Raw genomic sequence first — 17,660 nt, 5'->3', positions numbered from 1 at the left:
GAGTGGCTGGGGAAACCCAGCCAGATGGGCGGGGTATAAATAATAAATTATTATTATAAAATGATGTTCATCTTAAGACTGCATGATACCTCCTGCAATCCTGCACCAATTTAGAGCTTTTCCACTGCTTCCCAATCAGCATCCCTCTGTTTACACACGAGGTGTTCACTGAAGCGGGCAAGGGCGGCCCTTCCCTGGGCATGCAGCAGCGAGCCATCTTAGCTGTGTCACCAGGTGGGGAGATTCACCCTTTCCCTCCAGATGTTGCCCAAATTGGTTGTTTTGTTTCCTATATATTCTATTCTATTATATAACACATTGAATTCCCTAAAACGATGCTCATCTTAAGTCTGCATTATAGCTCCTGCAGTCCTGCATCAATTTTGAGCTTTGCCATCATGCCCACTTTCCCTCCCCACTGCACCCCACCCTGTTACTCTGCTTCCCCTCCAGTTTACCCAGAGAAACATTCCTGGGTATTCCCAAGTCTTATTCACCATGCTGTGACATTGCGGGTGGTGCTGATAAAGATATCCCCAAATGGCAGCTTTATTTCTTTCCCACAAATGGACCAGGGCTCCTGCCCACCAGTTCCTGCATCCACACAGCTGCAAGACGTCCAGGAATCAGCATCCCAGAAGCTGACCGCTTCTTCTTGCATCCCTCTCTTTACACACGAGGTGTCCGCTGCAGCAGGCAAGGGCGGCCCTTCCCTGGGCACGCAGCAGCAAGCCATCTTAGCTGCATTGACGGGGGGGGGGGGGTTCTTTTCTCAGCCAGAAAGGGGAAAGCAGGGGAAAGTTGGGCAAAAAATAAAATAAAAAAATTAAGGTGCTGGAATTCCAGAAGTCCAGAAGAAGAAAAGCACTGCTTCTCCCTGCAATCATCCTGTTAGAAGAAGCACTTCAACTTCCCAATCCCGGTTCCTAGGAAATGGGCGTGAGCAAGCTGCAGGTTCCTCATCCCTGTTCTAAAAAGCAGATGTGGCTCCCAGTACGTTTGCAAGCACCATTCACAGTGTGGGTCCTGTATACCTAAAGAAGGGTTGCCTCCTGGTTCTTTAAAAACAGAGTTTGAAAGTTCCATCCTTGACAGCAAACATAGAAGGATAGGAATCTGGCTGCAAAACCTTGTTCTGAGTAAGTCCAGCTATGAAGCTAGCCGCTTTCCCTCCCTTTGCCCCACTTAAGAAAGAATCAGGCATCAACCTGGGAACTTTAAAAATAAGCTTTATTTACTTTATAAATCATGCATCGGTTCACATCAATAGTGGCATTAAAAACTGTGCAGGCAAAATAGTGTTATACATTTGCCAGAGACCCCCCCCAAACCCCAGAAATACACAAAAGGTAGATTTTTGATTAATTGGGATATCAATGAAAGTACAGGCTGCACAACTATGCCAGACAAGGAATTCCTGGGCTGACTTTTGCAAACTAGGCTCGCCGGTCTAGCAAAGAGCAAATCTGTTAACACACCTGAGCTTGCTGGGCACATGACCCAAGGGGAAGTGGGGATGAGCCCCAAAGGTATGGTGGGTACACAGCCTTTGGTTTCAAGGGAAAGATCTCTAGCAGGCTTTAGCTTGCACAGGGCAGGAGCGTAGTGAGATTTCTTTTGTATTATTTCTTTGCACCATCACTGCGCGTGACCTTTTGAAAAGAGGTTCCTTAAACTCTTAATTTGAGGCAAGGAGGCAACAGCGAAAGGCTGAGGGTCCAGGGTGGTCCCTGAGTCCAGCTGAAAGACAGAAGCCAGGATCTGTCAGTTCAAACTTCTGGGTTCCCTGGCATTTCCCATATGTATCCTCTGGGACAACACTGGGCCTCCAACACCACTGTAATGGTGTGGCGATGCAATAATTGGGGAATCTGCAGACAGTGAGAGCCCATTCACATGAGAGCCCATACTGTATCCTGCTTCCCCCACAGGGCCAGGCCTCCAGGGATGAGGCTCCAGCTCCCGGGATGAAGGGCGAGAGAACATCCCGGCGGTTCCCGGCTGGCAACCCTCGCACCTCTTCCCCACTGCCCCTTCTCCATACGGGCATGGCTCCTTCACGGCCCTGTTTGGCGCAGAAGCAGCAGCCAAAGTTTCATCCCATTAAAACATCGTTCAGAGAGGGAGGGGACTTTGGTTTCTGCTTCTGTACTAGGCCGATCGGGACGGAGCCCAGACACCCGTACGGAGGAGTTCAGGTTGGGGCAGCTAATAAGATCAGGTAGGAGGAAATGCCCCCTTCCCAGGTCCCCCCCTCCTGCCCCAGACTGGGGCTAGAGTGGCTGGGAGCCGGGCACCTGCTGATGTCTCCGTTTGTTTTGCAGCGAGGAGAAGGTTCAGCCTGGGAGCCGCTGCATCACGGGAGGGACTGGAGCCCAGAGAAAGGCCTCTCACCCCAGAGCTAGTGGGATAGGGGGAAGGACAAAGACCCCTGTACGGAGGCCAAGTGGGGAGAGCTGCAAAGATCAGGTAAGTGGAAATGCCCCTTCCCAGGTCCCCACGCTCCTGCCCCAGACTGGGCTAGCGTGGCTGGGAGCTGGGCACCTGATAATTTCTCTGTTTTCTTTGCAGGGAGGGAGCCTTTCCCCAACATATACTTTGTTCTGGTCAAATCCCTGGAGAGATGTGATGACCCTCAGGTTCTGGGGCAGAGGGAACAAAGGGGTCCTTCCATAGTTTTTGGCCCATCAGAGGCCCATTCACATATGATGTCCTGCTTCCCCCACAGGGCCACACCTCCAGGGATGAGGCTCCAGCGCCTGCTCCCGGGACGAAGAACAACAGACCATCATGAAGGTTCCCGGCCCCCTGACCCTCGCCTGCCTCACCCTCCGTCCGTTCTCCATGTGGGCATGGCTCCTTCCCGGTCCTACTTGGCACAGAAGCAGCAGCCAAAGTTTCCTCCCATTAAAACAGCCTCTCAAGTTATTTCAGAGAGGAAGGGGACTTTGGTTTCTGCTTCTGTGCTAGGTTGGTCGGGACGGAGCCCAGACGCCCGTAAGGAGGAGGACAGGTTGGGGCAGCTAATAAGATCAGGTAGGAGGAAATGCCCCCTTCCCAGGTTCCTCCCCCTCCTGCCCCAGGCTGGGGCTAATGTGGCTGGGAGCCAGGCGCTTGCTGATGTCTCTGTTTTCTTTGCAGGGAGGGAGCCTTTCCCCAACATATACTTTGTTCTGGTCAAATCCCTGGAGAGATGTGACGACCCTCAGGTACTGGGGCAGAGGGAACAAAGGGGTCCTTCCATAGTTTTTGGCCCATCAGAGGCCCATTCTCATATGATGTCCTGCTTCCCCCACAGGGCCACACCTCCAGGGATGAGGCTCCAGCGCCAGAATTATTAATGAGAGACCATCATGAAGGTTCCCGGCCCCTGACCCTTGCCTCCCTCACCCTCCGTCCGTTCTCCATGTGGGCATGGCTCCTTCCCGGTCCTACTTGGCGCAGAAGCAGCAGCCAAGGTTTCCCCCTATCAAGAACACCTCCAGAGTTATTCCGGAGCCGGGGGAGACTTGGGTTGCTGCCTCTGTGCCAGGCCGGCCGGGACAGAGCCCAGACACCCGTACGGAGGAGTTCAGGTTGGGGCAGCTAATAAGATCAGGTAGGAGGAAATGCCCCTTCCCAGGTCCCCCCCCCTCCTGCCCCATACTGGGCCATCGTGCCTGGGAGCCAGGCACCTGCTGATGTCTCCGTTTGTTTTGCAGCGAGGAGAAGGTTCAGCCTGGGAGCTGCTGCATCACGGGAGGGACTGGAGCCCAGACAAAGGCCTCTCACCCCAGAGGTACTGGGACAGGGGGAAGGACAAAGACCCCCATAGGGAGGCAAAGTGTGGAAAGGCTCAGAGTTCAGGAAGGGGGAAATGCCAATTGAGTGCTGGAGTGGGGGGGGGGGAGCAGGCCTGTCTTGCCCCAGCCCCTCACCCCCTCCTTCCAAGCCAGGGGTCTGGCCATTATGTGCCCAGGCAGGAGCAGTGATCGTTGCCAGCCAGTGGTGACGTGGGCATGGGCAGCATGGCAGGGGTGCTTGTTCTGTCCCCCTCCTTTCCTGGGTCAGCTGACCAGACACCCTCGCCAGCACTCAGGCTGTCCCTACAGAAGTTGGGGGGCTGCTCCCCCCCAGGGGTCCTATGTCTCCACCGCAGAAGGGCCCTGCCTCCACTGGCTTGCCTGCCCATGGGGGGCTGCCGGGCTGCTCTGTGCCAAACAGGAGAAGGAAAGAAGGAAGAGTGAGGAAGGGAGGGAGCTGGGAAGGCAGACTGGCGGGGGGGGGGGAGAGAAAATATTGAGGGTGATGTGCCCCAGAAGGAAATCACTGGAGATGGCCCACGGGACCCCTGTCCCCTAGAGAGTACAATATCCTTCTTCCTTCACAGGGACGTGGTTTGGGGAAGCCGCAACCAGCCCAGCAGCAGCCCAGCGGTGCAGGGAAACCCACCAAAATCCGGATTTATGTTGTGACCTTGTGTGGCAGGGGAAGTGTTTCCAGTGATCTTGCCAGCTGGAGGAGGAAGGCCCGATTTAGAGATCCCTATAGTTTTATGGAGAGGGTTTCTCTGTGGTCCACCTGGCCAGGACAAGGAGTGGGATCCTTTGCCAAGGCTGCGCTGGGGCAGATTTAGGATGGCACGACAGTGGCGCTCACGCTGGGCACCATGCTGCAGAGGGGGCTAAAACAATGCGGGAGGGGTGCCAAATTCTAGGGTGGTACAGGCAGGGCCGTAGCTAGGGGGTGGTGAGGTGGGCCCCCAACAGGGGCGCAGGTGAGGGGTGGGGCACAAAATGGGCTCATAAATATGTCCATAAATATCTCTAGATATACAGATGATAATAATAAATATTATCATCTATATATTTATCTGGAACTCCTCCAAGCAATCAGAATAACAGCTTGTTTCTTCCTCAGGCGAGAGGCCCGCCAGAACGAGGGGGGAAAGGCTCCCACTTCAGGTAAGTGGAAATGCCAACTGAGTGCCCCATATTTTAGGAATGCTTCCTTCCTATGTCCCCCCCCCTCCCTCATGCACCAGACTGGTGCTATCATCTGGGATCCAGGCGCTTGCTGATTCCTCCGTTTTCTCTGTAGGGAGGGAGCCTTTCCCCAACGTTTACATCGTACTGGCGAAATCCCTGGAGGGACGTGGTGAACATCAGGTACTGGGGCAGCAGGAAGGGGTCCTTGTGGAACTTCTTTTGGGGGGTCATCAAAAATGGGGCAGTAGTTTTTCAGCCGCCCCAGCCCCTTCTCATCAGATGCTTCCTGCTTCCTCCACAGGACCACACCTCAAGGAATGAGGCTCCAGCGCCTGCTCCTGGGACGAAGAACAACAGACCATCACGGCGGTTCCTGGCCCCTGATCCTCGCCTGCCTCACCCTCCATCCGTTCTCCGTGCGGGCATGGCTCCTTCCCGGCCCTACTTGGTGCAGAAGTAGCAGCCAAGGTTTCCACCCATCAAAAGAGTTATTCCGGAGCCGGGGAAGACTTGGGTTGCTGCCTCTGTGCCAAGCCGGCCGGGACGAAGCCCAGACGCCCGTACGGAGGAGTTCAGGTTGGGGCAGCTAATAAGATCAGGTAGGAGGAAATGCCCCTTCCCAGGTCCCCCCCCCCTCCTGCCCCAGACTGGGGCTAGAGTGGCTGGGAGCCAGGCACCTGCTGATGTCTCCGTTTGTTTTGCAGGGAGGAGAAGGTTCAGCCTGGGAGCCGCTGCATCACGGGAGGGACTGGAGCCCAGACAAAGGCCTCTCACCCCAGAGGTACTGGGACAGAGGGAAGGACAAAGACCCCCATAGGGAGGCAAAGTGTGGAAAGGCTCAGAGTTCAGGTAGGGGGAAAAGCCAATTGAGTGCTGGAGTGGGGGGGGGGAGCAGGCCTGTCTTGCCCCACCCCCTCGCCCCCTCCTTCCAAGCCAGGGGTCTGGCCATTATGTGCCCAGGCAGGAGCAGTGATCGTTGGCAGCCAGCGGTGACGTGGGCATGGGCAGCCTGGCAGGTGTGCTTGTTCTGTCCCCCTCCTTCCCTGGGCCAGCTGGCCAGACACCCTTGCCAGTGGGTGTACTTTGTTCTGGCCAAATCCCTGGAGAGACGTGAGGACCCTCAGGCACTGGGGCAGAAGGAAAGAAGGGGTCCTTTTGAAACATGTTTGGGGAGTCGTAGGAACACTGTCCCCTGTGGCTGTTGCCCAAACCGCCCTTATAAAAAGAACAGGTAAGAGGAAGGAAAGATTTCCATGGGGCTAGGAGAACACCCTACAAGTTGAGTGTCAACAGAGAATGGAAGAACCTTCTTGCATGAGAGGAGAAAAGAGGTGGTCTCGTCCAGAAGTGGATTCCTCCACAGGGCCACGCTTCCAGAGAATGGTCTCCATCGCCACTTCCCAAGCTGATGGACAATAGCAAAACTCCGTCATCTGTGGCATTCCAGACTTGCATTTCTGGATTGACTCCCAAAATATATGAACAGGAAAGAGCGATCACAAGCACCAGCTCCTTGATTAAGCACTTCTCTCAACATTTGAACTTTGATGTGAGTAAGCAGGTCTCAAGGTGACTTCTGGACTAAGGCTTAATGCTGAAAATTCAGATTAATATTTCCATAGGGCCACACTTCCAGAGAATGGTCTTCGTCGCCACTTCCCAAGCTGATAGACAAGAGCCAAACTCAGTATTCTGTAACATTTCGGTCTGGCTTTTCTGGATTGTAAAGTCCTTCCATGTCGCTGGGGGAATCTATGCTACTCAGTGCCTTGCATGTTTTCACGGATGTCCTGGTTGCTGTCTGAATGTGCCCTTCCCTGAAAGCGGAGAGCAGCATGACTGGCACATGTTAAAACTAAACAAAGAAATTAGAGCAACTGGTTGCTTTCGATATGCCAATGATCAAATAATATTTCATAATAAATAGTGTTAAAAAGGAAACAAGCTGTTTTCTTTCCTTCTCTGCCTTCTCTGACTGCTACTGCGAGCTCTGCTTAAGAAGGCTGGAGCCAGCTGGTTTTCATCAGCACTTTCTTCTTGGAGTCCTTGAAGCAACAGGTGAAGTCACTCCCCCTTTTTACCCTTCAGGCTGCTGTTCAGCAGGTGAAGCAGATTCCTGCCCCATGACACTATCCCACTCCCCAAGGTGCGCCTCCACCTGCTGGGTGGGTGCCAGCATTTGGGGAGCACAATGGTGGAAGTGATGGACCAACTGGGGGGAGGGGGAGCATCTTCCCAGAAGGATTTTCCATGAAGGCCGTGAAATTGGCTGTAGAACCCAAATCTATCATCTTCTTCTTTGGCGATCACTCGTAGCCAAGTAAGATTGTCTTCCACGAACATGGTCTTAAGAGTGAGTCCATAATGGACTGTGGAGGCCAATTCTGGATCCACACGTCCTTCCACAGTGGGGACATAGGTTTCTGGGTGGGAGTTGATGACAGTGTTTGCCAAGCGTGCCTTCCTCTTGTTTCTCCCTTTTGCCCTGAGTTCGACTGTCTTCAAAGTTCACGACACCGTTTTGTAAAGGCTGTTCTCCAACTGGAGCACTCACAGGCCAGCGTTTGTTTACAGTACTACATTTCTTTAGATTAGCCTTGAGAGAGTCTTTAAACCTCTTTTGTTGACCACCAGGATTACATTTCTAACTTGCTTGGGAAGATGATAATCAGGCAAAGCCCAGGTCTGTAAAGCTGCTTTCCAGGTGTTTTCAGAGGGTGCTGTGAGGTATCTGGGCATTAGGAATACAAGCCAAGCCCTGGCTCCGTGGCCCTCCTAAATAGGGAAATACTGTTTCTGGGCAGCTGGCAGAGCCCCTCTTCGCTGGGCATGGGACTGCCATATTCCCCGGCCTCCACAGGAGACTCACAGTCCCTCTCTCTGCGTCTCTGTTCCTTTTTGGCCACCATCAAATGAGGGCGATGGTGACTCTCATACTGGTCCTAAGCTGAAGAGCTGCCCAGCCCAACTGACCTCCTCCCTCCAGAACCCACCGCTCTCAACTGACTCTCAACTGCCTCCCCACCAACATTCAAACTCCCTTTCAAAGCCTCCTCCAATCGTCACTCTCCCCCAGAATTCCACACTCTCTCTTCCCCCCTCCCTCCCTGCTTGACATTCCCTGGGAATCCGAATAGAATGACCTTAGCCGCAATATTGTTATAGATTGATGGGGGAATCCCACTAAAGCCTAGAGATTAATAAATGGTGGGGTTTGGGATTATTTGGGATGTGAAGGGAGAAATAGAAGCTGCAGAGGAATTCCTGGGCTAGCCTGTGCAAAAGGACCTGGCCAAGCAAGGGCCTTTAAGAAACATTTCAAGGACAAGGAAAGCCTAACTGGAAATGCAAAAGAAGTCCTTCTTCATTGCCCTGCGGTGTGAATAGAGACTGGGGATTTGAAAGGGGTCCAGGATAATGGTATGTGGTGAGGAAATGATCCCTAAATGATCCTGGGAATTGTAGTTCTGCGAGAGGAAAGCCGCAATGCCCAGGATCTTTTGGGGGACGTCAAGTGCTTTAAATGCTCATTGGATGCACTTTAAATCATAGGATCATAGAATTGTAGTGTTAGGAGGGACCCCGAGGGTCATCTAGACCAACCCCTCAATGCAGGAATCTCAGCTCAAGCATCCATGGCAGATGGCCATCCCACATCTGCTCAAAAACCTCCAAGGAACGAGAGTCTACCACCTCCCAAGGGATTTCTTCCCACTGTCAAACAGCTCTTGCTGTCAGAAAGTTCTTCCTGAAGTTGAGTCAGAACCTCCTTTCTTCTAGCTTGAAGGCATGGCTTCAGGTCCTGAGGGCTTCTGGAGCAGGAGAAAACAAGCTTCCTCCCTCCTTCCTCTGACGGCCCTTGAGATATTGACAGGGCTGCATGGTGTGGCTCTCATATCCTTGTCCTGAGGGAAAGAGAGCAAATCTCTCTCCCCTTTCTCCAGCCCAGGCAGAATTGCAAGGGGTCTGTGCATCTGGCTGGTAAGAGGATGGTCGGAGTTTGGAGCCCAGCCAGGGCTGGCAGTGGGCAGGATCCTGGCATTGTCTGGGGTTGGACTAGATGACCCTTGGCATCCCTTCCAACTCTACCATCAAGCAGCCAAAGGAAGGGCCAGGGGAGCAAGATGCAGAACAAGGGGAGGCACAAACACCCCCCCCTCCAACAGCACCCTCTGGCCTGACCCACAGGGGCCTCATCCCAGCACACTTTGACACCCCCCCCCCCCGATTTTATATCTATTTACTGAGCTCCCTGACAACCCAGCATCCTGGCACCTGACATCAGTTTGCCAGCTGATGTCAGAAAAATTTGTTGTTCTTTTTTTAAAAATTTTTTTATTGGTTTTACAATATTTTTAAAACAATACAAACATATAAAAAGACATACAAACGTGTATAATTTCATAACCTTTTTTTCCCTAAACCTTGTTTCACAGACTCCCCCATATCTCCCCTTTCTGCATCCCAATGTCCAAAGTTTTTTAGCAACTTCTAAATATTTCTGTCAAACCTCTGTCCTCTTAATCTTTCCTTCAGTCTAATCTTATATCACTGTCACCCTTTCTTTCTCATAACCTCAACATTCTAACATTCATCAAGTTTATAGTAGTCCTTAAGATAAATTTTAAATTTCTTCCATTCTTCTTCCGCTGTCTCCTTCCCCTGATCGCGGATTCTGCCGGTCATCTCAGCCAGTGTCATATAGTCCATCACTTTGATGTCAGAAAAATTTGCATGCAAGTCTTATAGTGGCCTGCAAGAGGGATGCCTGTCAGATGATGGCGAGAGAAGAGATGTGGAGAGAAGAGATGGTGAGAGAAGATGATGTGGAGAGTTGCCACAGCCGTGCGGTGTACACCCAGCTTCCCCTGCCCCCTCTTCCTTCTGGACAGGCAGCAGGTATCGGACGATCTGCAGGTGGAGAGCCCCCCCCAACCCCAGGGGGGTTGGGAGGATAATTACTCCCATATTATCTTCTATTACCAGCACAGAAGGGCTCCAGTGTAATTGGCACAGGCGATCGCCATGGCAGACAAACAGGAAGTCCTCTTTTAAAGCCATGCAGTCAGAGATGCTCTTCTGCTGCATCTCATAGTCATCTGATTGTTCCTGCCAAAGAACGGCTCTTTTGAGCTCTGCAGCGGGATGGGCTTAAATTCCCTGGGGTGGGTGTGACAGCTGGATGGGCGGATGAGGGGACGTTCTCTCCCTGGCGTTTGGTCTGTGACAGCCCATTCACATGTTCAGGGATTCTCCCCTCAAAGCAGTTCTTAGTGTCAAGTTCTCCCCTGCTTCTTTCTTCCAGGATCTCCTGTCGTCACTGTTGTGGCTGCTGCTGAAGCCGCCCTTATAAATAGAACACATAAGACGAAGGAAAGATTTGCATAGGGTGCAGAGTGTTGGTTTCTGCTTTGCTTCACTGTGCAGCGAGAGGGCTTGTCACGAGACAGGTGTTTACATTCCACAGTCTGTACTGTTGGAGTTTCTCACGGGAAAGGGAGACTGGATGTGACGTACACTGGTTTCCTGTTTTTCACTGTTCTTTGCAGTTTCACTTCGTGATTCTCTCCGAGCTGTCGAGGAGAGAGGATGCATTTTCTGCTCCGGCAGAGGCAAGATGTCTTTCTGTAATATACCAGCTTTGAACTATAAATAAAGCAATATAGAGTATGCAGCACGTACTCCTCATCCTTCCGCTGGGCACGGGACTCTGCTTTACACTAACACGTGGTTATGGGCTCCAGAAGTCGAATCGGAGTGCCGGCAAAGGATCGGAATGCAGAGGGACAGATCGGATCGGAATCTGCTCTGCGCGTAAAGGTGATTGATGAGGTATGTGCTACTGCTCCGGGCAGCCTGCCAGCTTCTAGTTAATGGCTTTATGGCTGGACTTTGAACTTTCAAAGCCGTTTTGCCGGGAATAGGCAAAAGGCTCCCAGGCACAAGTTACTATGCTGGGGAAATCGAAAGTAACTTTTAAGTGCGCTTTTGGAATAAAGCAGCTGCAGCAGTGACGCAGCAAGATTTAAAGCAGCATATATGACGCTGAAGGCTAATGCCAGAGTCATGATGGCCCTTCAGGATGCTTGTGGGATTCCTAAGCTCAACAAGAAAAATTATGCGGACTGGGTTCTGTATGCAGAGGCAATTCTGCGGAAAGAGGGTTTGTTTGAGGTGATTACAGAAACCCCCCCAGCTCCAGTTACAGATGCATGGGAAGCTAAGGATTCCAAAGCAAGGGGAACTCTTACATTGATAGTATCCCCGGAAGAGCTCTGTCTATTGCGTGATAAGACCTCAGCCAGAGAAATTTGGGGCGCTTTGAGAGAAGCTCACTTAAGGACAGAAGCTGGATCCACTATGTTTTACTTCAACAAGCTGCATAATATGGCTCTTGCTGAAGGTGGAGATGTGCGTTTACATCTGATGGAGATGCAAAATCTGAGACATGAGCTGCAACAGAGAGGACTCAACTTTCCAGAGGCTGTGTATTCTTTCATGATACTACAATCTTTGGGTTCAGGTTGGGAGTCTGTTGCAACCCAGATTGCTGTGCAGCCAACTGCTCAGCTGACAGTGGACTTTGTTACTGCCGTGATTCAGAATGAAGCAGATCGCCGGGGTGCTAGCTGCATGGGCAAGGGGGAGTCTTCACAGACGTCGTCCCATAGTGCAGTGGAACCACCAGATGGCGCCAAAGCTTTGAAGGCAGTGAAATGCTACTCGTGTGGACGTCTAGGCCATATGAAGAGGGAATGCAGATATCCCAGGGCCAAGACAGAGCAGCGCAGCGAAAGCTCATCGCGCGGAAAAGGCCGAGGCAAAGGCAAAGGTCCGGTGTCTAGGACAACGCAGCACAAGGCTATGGTTTCACGCTTCACTCCAAAGGTTGCAGAGGTCCAGAAGACGTCTAGATCTTTCTTCGTTGTTGATTCAGCGGCGACCCACCACATGTGCAACGACAAGAGACTGTTTGTGTCTTTTACACCGCAGGAAGGTGCGATTCACCAGGCGGATGACCACACTATTCCAAGTAAAGGCTACGGAACTGTTGTTCTTCACAGTTTGGACTTATCGATACAGAATGTGCTTTACGTGCCAGACGCCAAACATAATCTGCTCAGTGTTGGACAGCTGAATGAGCGGAACATTGACGTTTCCTTCAAGAACAAGAAGTGCATCATCACAAAGAAAAATGATTATGTATTGCATGCTGAATATGTTGATCGTTTGTTTGTTTTGTATTATGATGATGTTGTGCAGGATGACACTTGTTGCATTGCAGGTTCTAACAAAAGTTTGCATGCAGAATGTATTCACGATTTTCATAGAAAATTTGGTCATTTGCATTTTGAGGCAGTATCTAAAATGCCTGCCTTGGTTGAAGGTATGACTATTAAACCCTGCAGGTACCACATGAAGTGCAAAGCATGCGCAGCAAACAAGGTGAAAATGGCTGCGAAAGGTAAGGTGTCTAGTAGGCAAGCTACGGAACCATACCAGGTTGTTCATGCAGATTTGGTTGGACCACTAGCACCCTCTTTGGGTGGAAATAGGTACTTCATGGTTCTCATTGATGCATTTTCTAGATACATTTTTGTGTACAATCTCAAGCAGAAATCAGAGGCTTTTCCTAGGTTCAAGGAATTCTGTGCTTGGTTGGAAAATGTGCATGGTAAGAAGATAAAGACTCTTTTCAGTGATCGCGGGGGAGAATTCACTTCTCAGCAGTTTGAAGCTTTTCTGACTGAGAAAGGAATTCAACACGATTTGTCTAGTCCTCGCTCGCCATGGCAGAATGGACTTGCGGAACGGGCAAATCAGACATTGCTTCAAGGGTTAAAAACCTTGCTGCATGATGCCAATCTTCCAGAGAGTTATTGGGCCGAATCTCTCTCGTGTTTTGTTTACAGTTACAATCGCAGGTTATCTTCAGCGATTGGTTGTACCCCCTATGAGAAGATGTTTGGCAAGAAGCCATACATCAAACACATGAAAATTTTTGGTTCTGACATGTGGGTTCACTCACCACAAAATTCCAAGTTAGACAAGCGTGGATTGCATGGTATCTTTCTAGGTTATCAGAAAGGGTCTTACAGAATAATGATGACTGACTCTAAGACAATTAAGCTCACGAGAAGTGTTGAGTACAATGCAAAGTGGGGGGAGAATGTGGGAATTTTCCAATGTTATCCTGATGACGGTGATGAGACTGAGGATAGTCAAAAGCAACCACAACAACCCACACCCACTGATGAAGGTTCTGAGTCTGAATCTGAAACTGAATCGGGTGATTCAGAGGATTTCAAGAGTGCGAAAGCCTCTATGCGACCCTCTGAAAGCTCTGATCAAGAATTGGAGGAACCATTGTTCACAGTAGGTCGTTTTTCTCCTAAGAAGGAAGAGGAGAGTGTTGAAGACTTAAGGCTAATTCGTAGGTCACAGAGAGCCACAAAAGGCAGACCTCCAAAGAGATTTGCTGATGAGTTTGCTACGATAGCAGTAACAGCTGTTAAAAGCTCCAAGAAGGTATTTGAACCTTCAAGTTTCCAAGAAATCCAGGGTTTGGATTCAAAGGAAGCTGAGCCATGGTTAAATGCCATGAAGGCTGAGCTTGATTCCTTAGAAAGGAACAAAACATGGGAGCTAGTTCCAGTAGTTCCAGGAATGAAACTGCTTGGAAGCAAATGGGTCGTCAAAGCGAAGACAGATCAAAATGGCAAGATAGTCAGACACAAAGCCAGATTGGTAGCCAGAGGTTTTGCACAGGTACCAGGTGAAGACTATCACGAGACCTACTCACCCACAGTGAGGTATGAAAGCATTAGGCTTATGCTCAAGCTAGCTGCAGAGGAAAATCTACACATTAGTCACCATGATATTAATACAGCTTTTCTGTACGGATCTCTAGATGAATCACTTTAAATGCTTCCACCTGATGGCGTACAGGTAAAACAGGGATTTGTTTGTGCTCTGAAGAAATCCCTTTATGGTCTCAAACAAAGTGCACGGTGTTGGCACACAAAACTCACTGAAGTATTGTTTTGTCTAGGTTTTCAGCAAGGGAAAGCTGATCCATGTGTATTTGTCAAAGAGGAGGGGCAAAAGAAACTGTACTGTTTGTTTTATGTTGATGATTTATTATTCTTTTGGAAAGATGTCGCAATGTACAATAACGCCCTAGCTCAACTGAAAGAGCACTTTGACATGAAAGATCTTGGTGAGGTAAACAACTACCTATCTCTGGAAATAGAGAGAGATCAAGATGGTAACATTCTAGTACACCAGTCACGAAAAATTGCTGATGTGTTAAGCAAACTAAATCTGATGGATGCTAACCCTGTAGACACACCGATGACAACAGGTTATCAGGTAGATGACACTGAAGAAGCATTTTCTGACACTACACTGTACAGAAGTGTGCTAGGCAAGCTAAACTTCATTGCCAGATGTTCAAGACCAGACATTGCTGTTAGCTGTAATTTGCTAAGCAGACAAGTCAACAATCCTAGTGTCAAGGATTGGAAAGCTCTGAAACGCATAGCGCGGTATTTGAAAGGCACTATGCATTACAGACTGAGATTTAACAATCAGAAGTCTGGTGGTCTTGAAATATTTGCAGATGCAAGTTTTGGAAGTGACACTACAGACAGGAAAAGTACGTCTGGAGTTTGCTACATGTACAATCAAGGTCTGTTTGATTGGTCATGCAAGAAGCAAACAACAGTTAGCTTAAGTACTTGTGAAGCCGAACTGAATGCACTGTCTTATTCACTTAAGGATTGTGAATGGTTGGTACAATTGTGCAAAGATATGAAAATTCCTGTCAAATGTCCAATGCAGGTTTACCAGGACAACAAAGCATGTTTGGCTTTGCTGAAGTCTGAAGGTTGTAAGCAAAGCACGAAGCACTTGCAATTAAAGTTGCAGCATGCTAGGGAATGTATTCAGAAGGGACTCGTAACGGTGTCCTATATGCCAGGTAATGAAATTCCTGCTGATGTATTGTCCAAGATTGTATCAAGGGATCAACACTGTACCTATGTGCAGAAGTTGGGTTTGTACTGATATTGTACGAACACGCTGCCCAGTGATGTTCACAGAAAGGGGGAGGATGTTGGTTTCTGCTTTCCTTCACTGTGCAGCGAGAGGGCTTGTCACGAGACAGGTGTTTACATTCCACAGTCTGTACTGTTGGAGTTTCTCACGGGAAAGGGAGACTGGATGTGACGTACACTGGTTTCCTGTTTTTCACTGTTCTTTGCAGTTTCACTTCGTGATTCTCTCCGAGCTGTCGAGGAGAGAGGATGCATTTTCTGCTCCGGCAGAGGCAAGATGTCTTTCTGTAATATACCAGCTTTGAACTATAAATAAAGCAATATAGAGTATGCAGCACGTACTCCTCATCCTTCCGCTGGGCACGGGACTCTGCTTTTCAACCCTCTACAAGTTGAGCGGAAGTGTTCATGCTGTGGAGGCAGTTCTGAAAAAAAGGCTTACACTAATAAGATGAGTTTGGGAACTGGGGGCCTTCCTACAGGGGTTGCTTGACTACAGTTCCCATTGTCCTTGACCATGGACAATATAATAAAAAGGAACAGCTTGAGGATTCCCCGGCGATGCCGTCAACGAGCTCCCCGCCGGCTGGCAGAAGGAAGAGGCATTGGGTGACGGTGGAAAGATGAATTCCAGAGCGTTTGGATCTCAACTGAAGGACTGTATTCCAGTTTCTGATTTTTCAGCTGCTGGAGCATTTGAAAGCTGTGATGTGATAAATAGAGGCTTTACAAATGTGAAGAGCGAACTTTTCCCTGTTCATCCTTTGGACACACCGGATAATTTTGTTGTTGCTAAATCAAGATAAGATGAATTTGTCTACTCTGAGGGCTGCATGCACCGCTGAAGCTGCAGATGGAATTCCAAGCAGTGAAGCTGCTCCAGCATTTTCCTTTCCTTCCTAGTTCTAACTTGTCCCTGGATATCTGGAAAGGCAACTGTGACTGCATTGGTTTTGAGGATGTTCTGAATGACCCGGCACAGAGTGAAGGAATGGGGGATCCTCATCTTTTGGTTGAACACAAACTTGGTTTCTTATAATGCGCACGTACTCCATCCTTCTGTTCATGGAAATGTTTCTTACCTGTGTCCCTGTAGGTACAATTAAACCATATTAAACCATATTATTACCTACCTTGATGAAAACAAGGCACATTAAATACTTAAATATATTACTTTTGTTCTATTAAATACTTAAATATATTACTTTTGTTCTGTGTTTACTGTCAGTAATGTCTTGTAACTGGGTAATTTTTTAAAAAATCAGGAAATATCTCTATTCAAGGCAATTACTGTTTCATGTCTGCAACTGTGGAACAGTAGACATTAAAAAGTCTATAGAAAGGGGACACTTTAGATTGAATGTTCTTGTTCTTTGCCATATATAACCCAGGTATTTGCTGTTTAATTCTTCTTTCCTTGTGCTTGATGACTTGACATGCCATCTTTTAAAAACACTGAATAAAATTTTCTATAATTGCAAACACACACACAAAAACCCAAGCTCCCCGCTGGGGCAACGCAAGCTCTGAAGAGTTCGAGCTCTTGCAATTTGGGAAATGAGCCCTGGCACTAGAGGCAGAGATCAGCGCATCAGCCTCCAAGACTCTCACCAGAGCGAGAAAACTTCCCAAATTAAATCAAAATAAGGAGAGAGAATTCAAAGAATTAGTGGAACAATTCTTGAAAAGTGTCTGGGGGTGAAATAAGGGAGTCCACTCCAGACCGCGTGGGGGAAATCGGACTGGAAAGAAACAGGTACAACTAAACCTTCAGTCTCAGAGTATATGGGCATAGAAGGGATCACAGAATTTTAGAGCTGGAAGGGACCCCAAGGGTCATCTAGTCCAACCCCCTGCAATGCAGGAATCTTTTTGCCCAACGTGGGGCTTGAACCCACAACCATGAGATTAAGAGTCTCATGCTCTACCGACTGAGCTATCCAGGATGATTGTTCTGTAATGGAGCTCAGCACATGTCCAGGTAAAATTTTTATCTAATGCAATCCAAGGCTGGTATTGATAGATCCCCAACAAAAATTAAAACCTGCTTCTGGCCCTTCCGAAGCCTTTCAAATGACAAGTATTCATTTAGTTAGTGACAATCCATCATAGGATGAAATGCAGGTGCTTTCAAAAAGTGTATTTTGCTGCCACCACGTGGCCAGAGCTGGTTTCAGTTATCGTGTCCCTTGAATTCAGCTTTCCGAATTGACGCTTCTGAGATTGTGACACCCTGATCCAAAATGCTATGCTACTCACCTTGGTGATATTCTGAAAGCAGCTCCGTGTCCAGCTTGTGACGCAGCTTGATAATAACGTATCAGGTCATGAGTGTTCAATTGGCGTACTTATAATCCAGGTATTGATTCAATGGACCACATTTTCTTAGATTGCTCTTGACACAGCAGACCTCACCAACTGATGCTGAGCAAAATGTTGGACTTCCAGCCTAGAACTCCGAGAAGAAGTCAAATGAGGTTTCTCCTGGAAGATCGGGACAAAGATATCACTGCTTAAGTAGCCTCCTTTTTAAATAATAATAATAATAATAATAATAATAATAATAATAAATTAGTTTTCTCTTATAATACATAGACAAAAACACAAAAGAAAAACATTACATTTGACACTGAAG

At 48.8% G+C, this 17,660-nt stretch overlaps 1 long non-coding RNA gene, 1 other non-coding gene and 1 pseudogene across 3 annotated transcripts; 2 read left to right on the top strand and 1 right to left on the bottom strand.

Moving 5' to 3' along the window:
* The first annotated feature begins 2,122 nt into the window (after positions 1-2,122).
* Positions 2,123-4,264, top strand: LOC144325163 (uncharacterized). 2 transcript variants are annotated; one of them, XR_013390482.1, is made up of 3 exons: positions 2,123-2,221; positions 2,325-3,598; positions 3,702-4,264. It is a non-coding gene; the product is annotated as an uncharacterized LOC144325163 (long non-coding RNA). The 2 variants fall into 2 exon arrangements; XR_013390483.1 differs by having other exon boundaries at positions 2,123-3,036; positions 3,142-3,598.
* Positions 4,265-15,611: 11,347 nt separating this feature from the next.
* On the top strand, positions 15,612-16,226 carry LOC144325029 (proteasome maturation protein pseudogene; annotated as a pseudogene).
* Positions 16,227-16,898: 672 nt separating this feature from the next.
* TRNAK-CUU (transfer RNA lysine (anticodon CUU)) lies at positions 16,899-16,971 on the bottom strand. Its single transcript has one exon. It is a non-coding gene; the product is annotated as a tRNA-Lys (tRNA).
* Between the last annotated feature and the right edge of the window lie 689 nt (positions 16,972-17,660).

The sequence above is a fragment of the Podarcis muralis genome, chromosome 13 (assembly GCF_964188315.1).
Source record: "Podarcis muralis chromosome 13, rPodMur119.hap1.1, whole genome shotgun sequence".
Classification (NCBI taxonomy): Eukaryota; Metazoa; Chordata; class Lepidosauria; order Squamata; family Lacertidae; genus Podarcis; species Podarcis muralis.
This window is presented reverse-complemented; position numbering and strand designations above follow the sequence as displayed.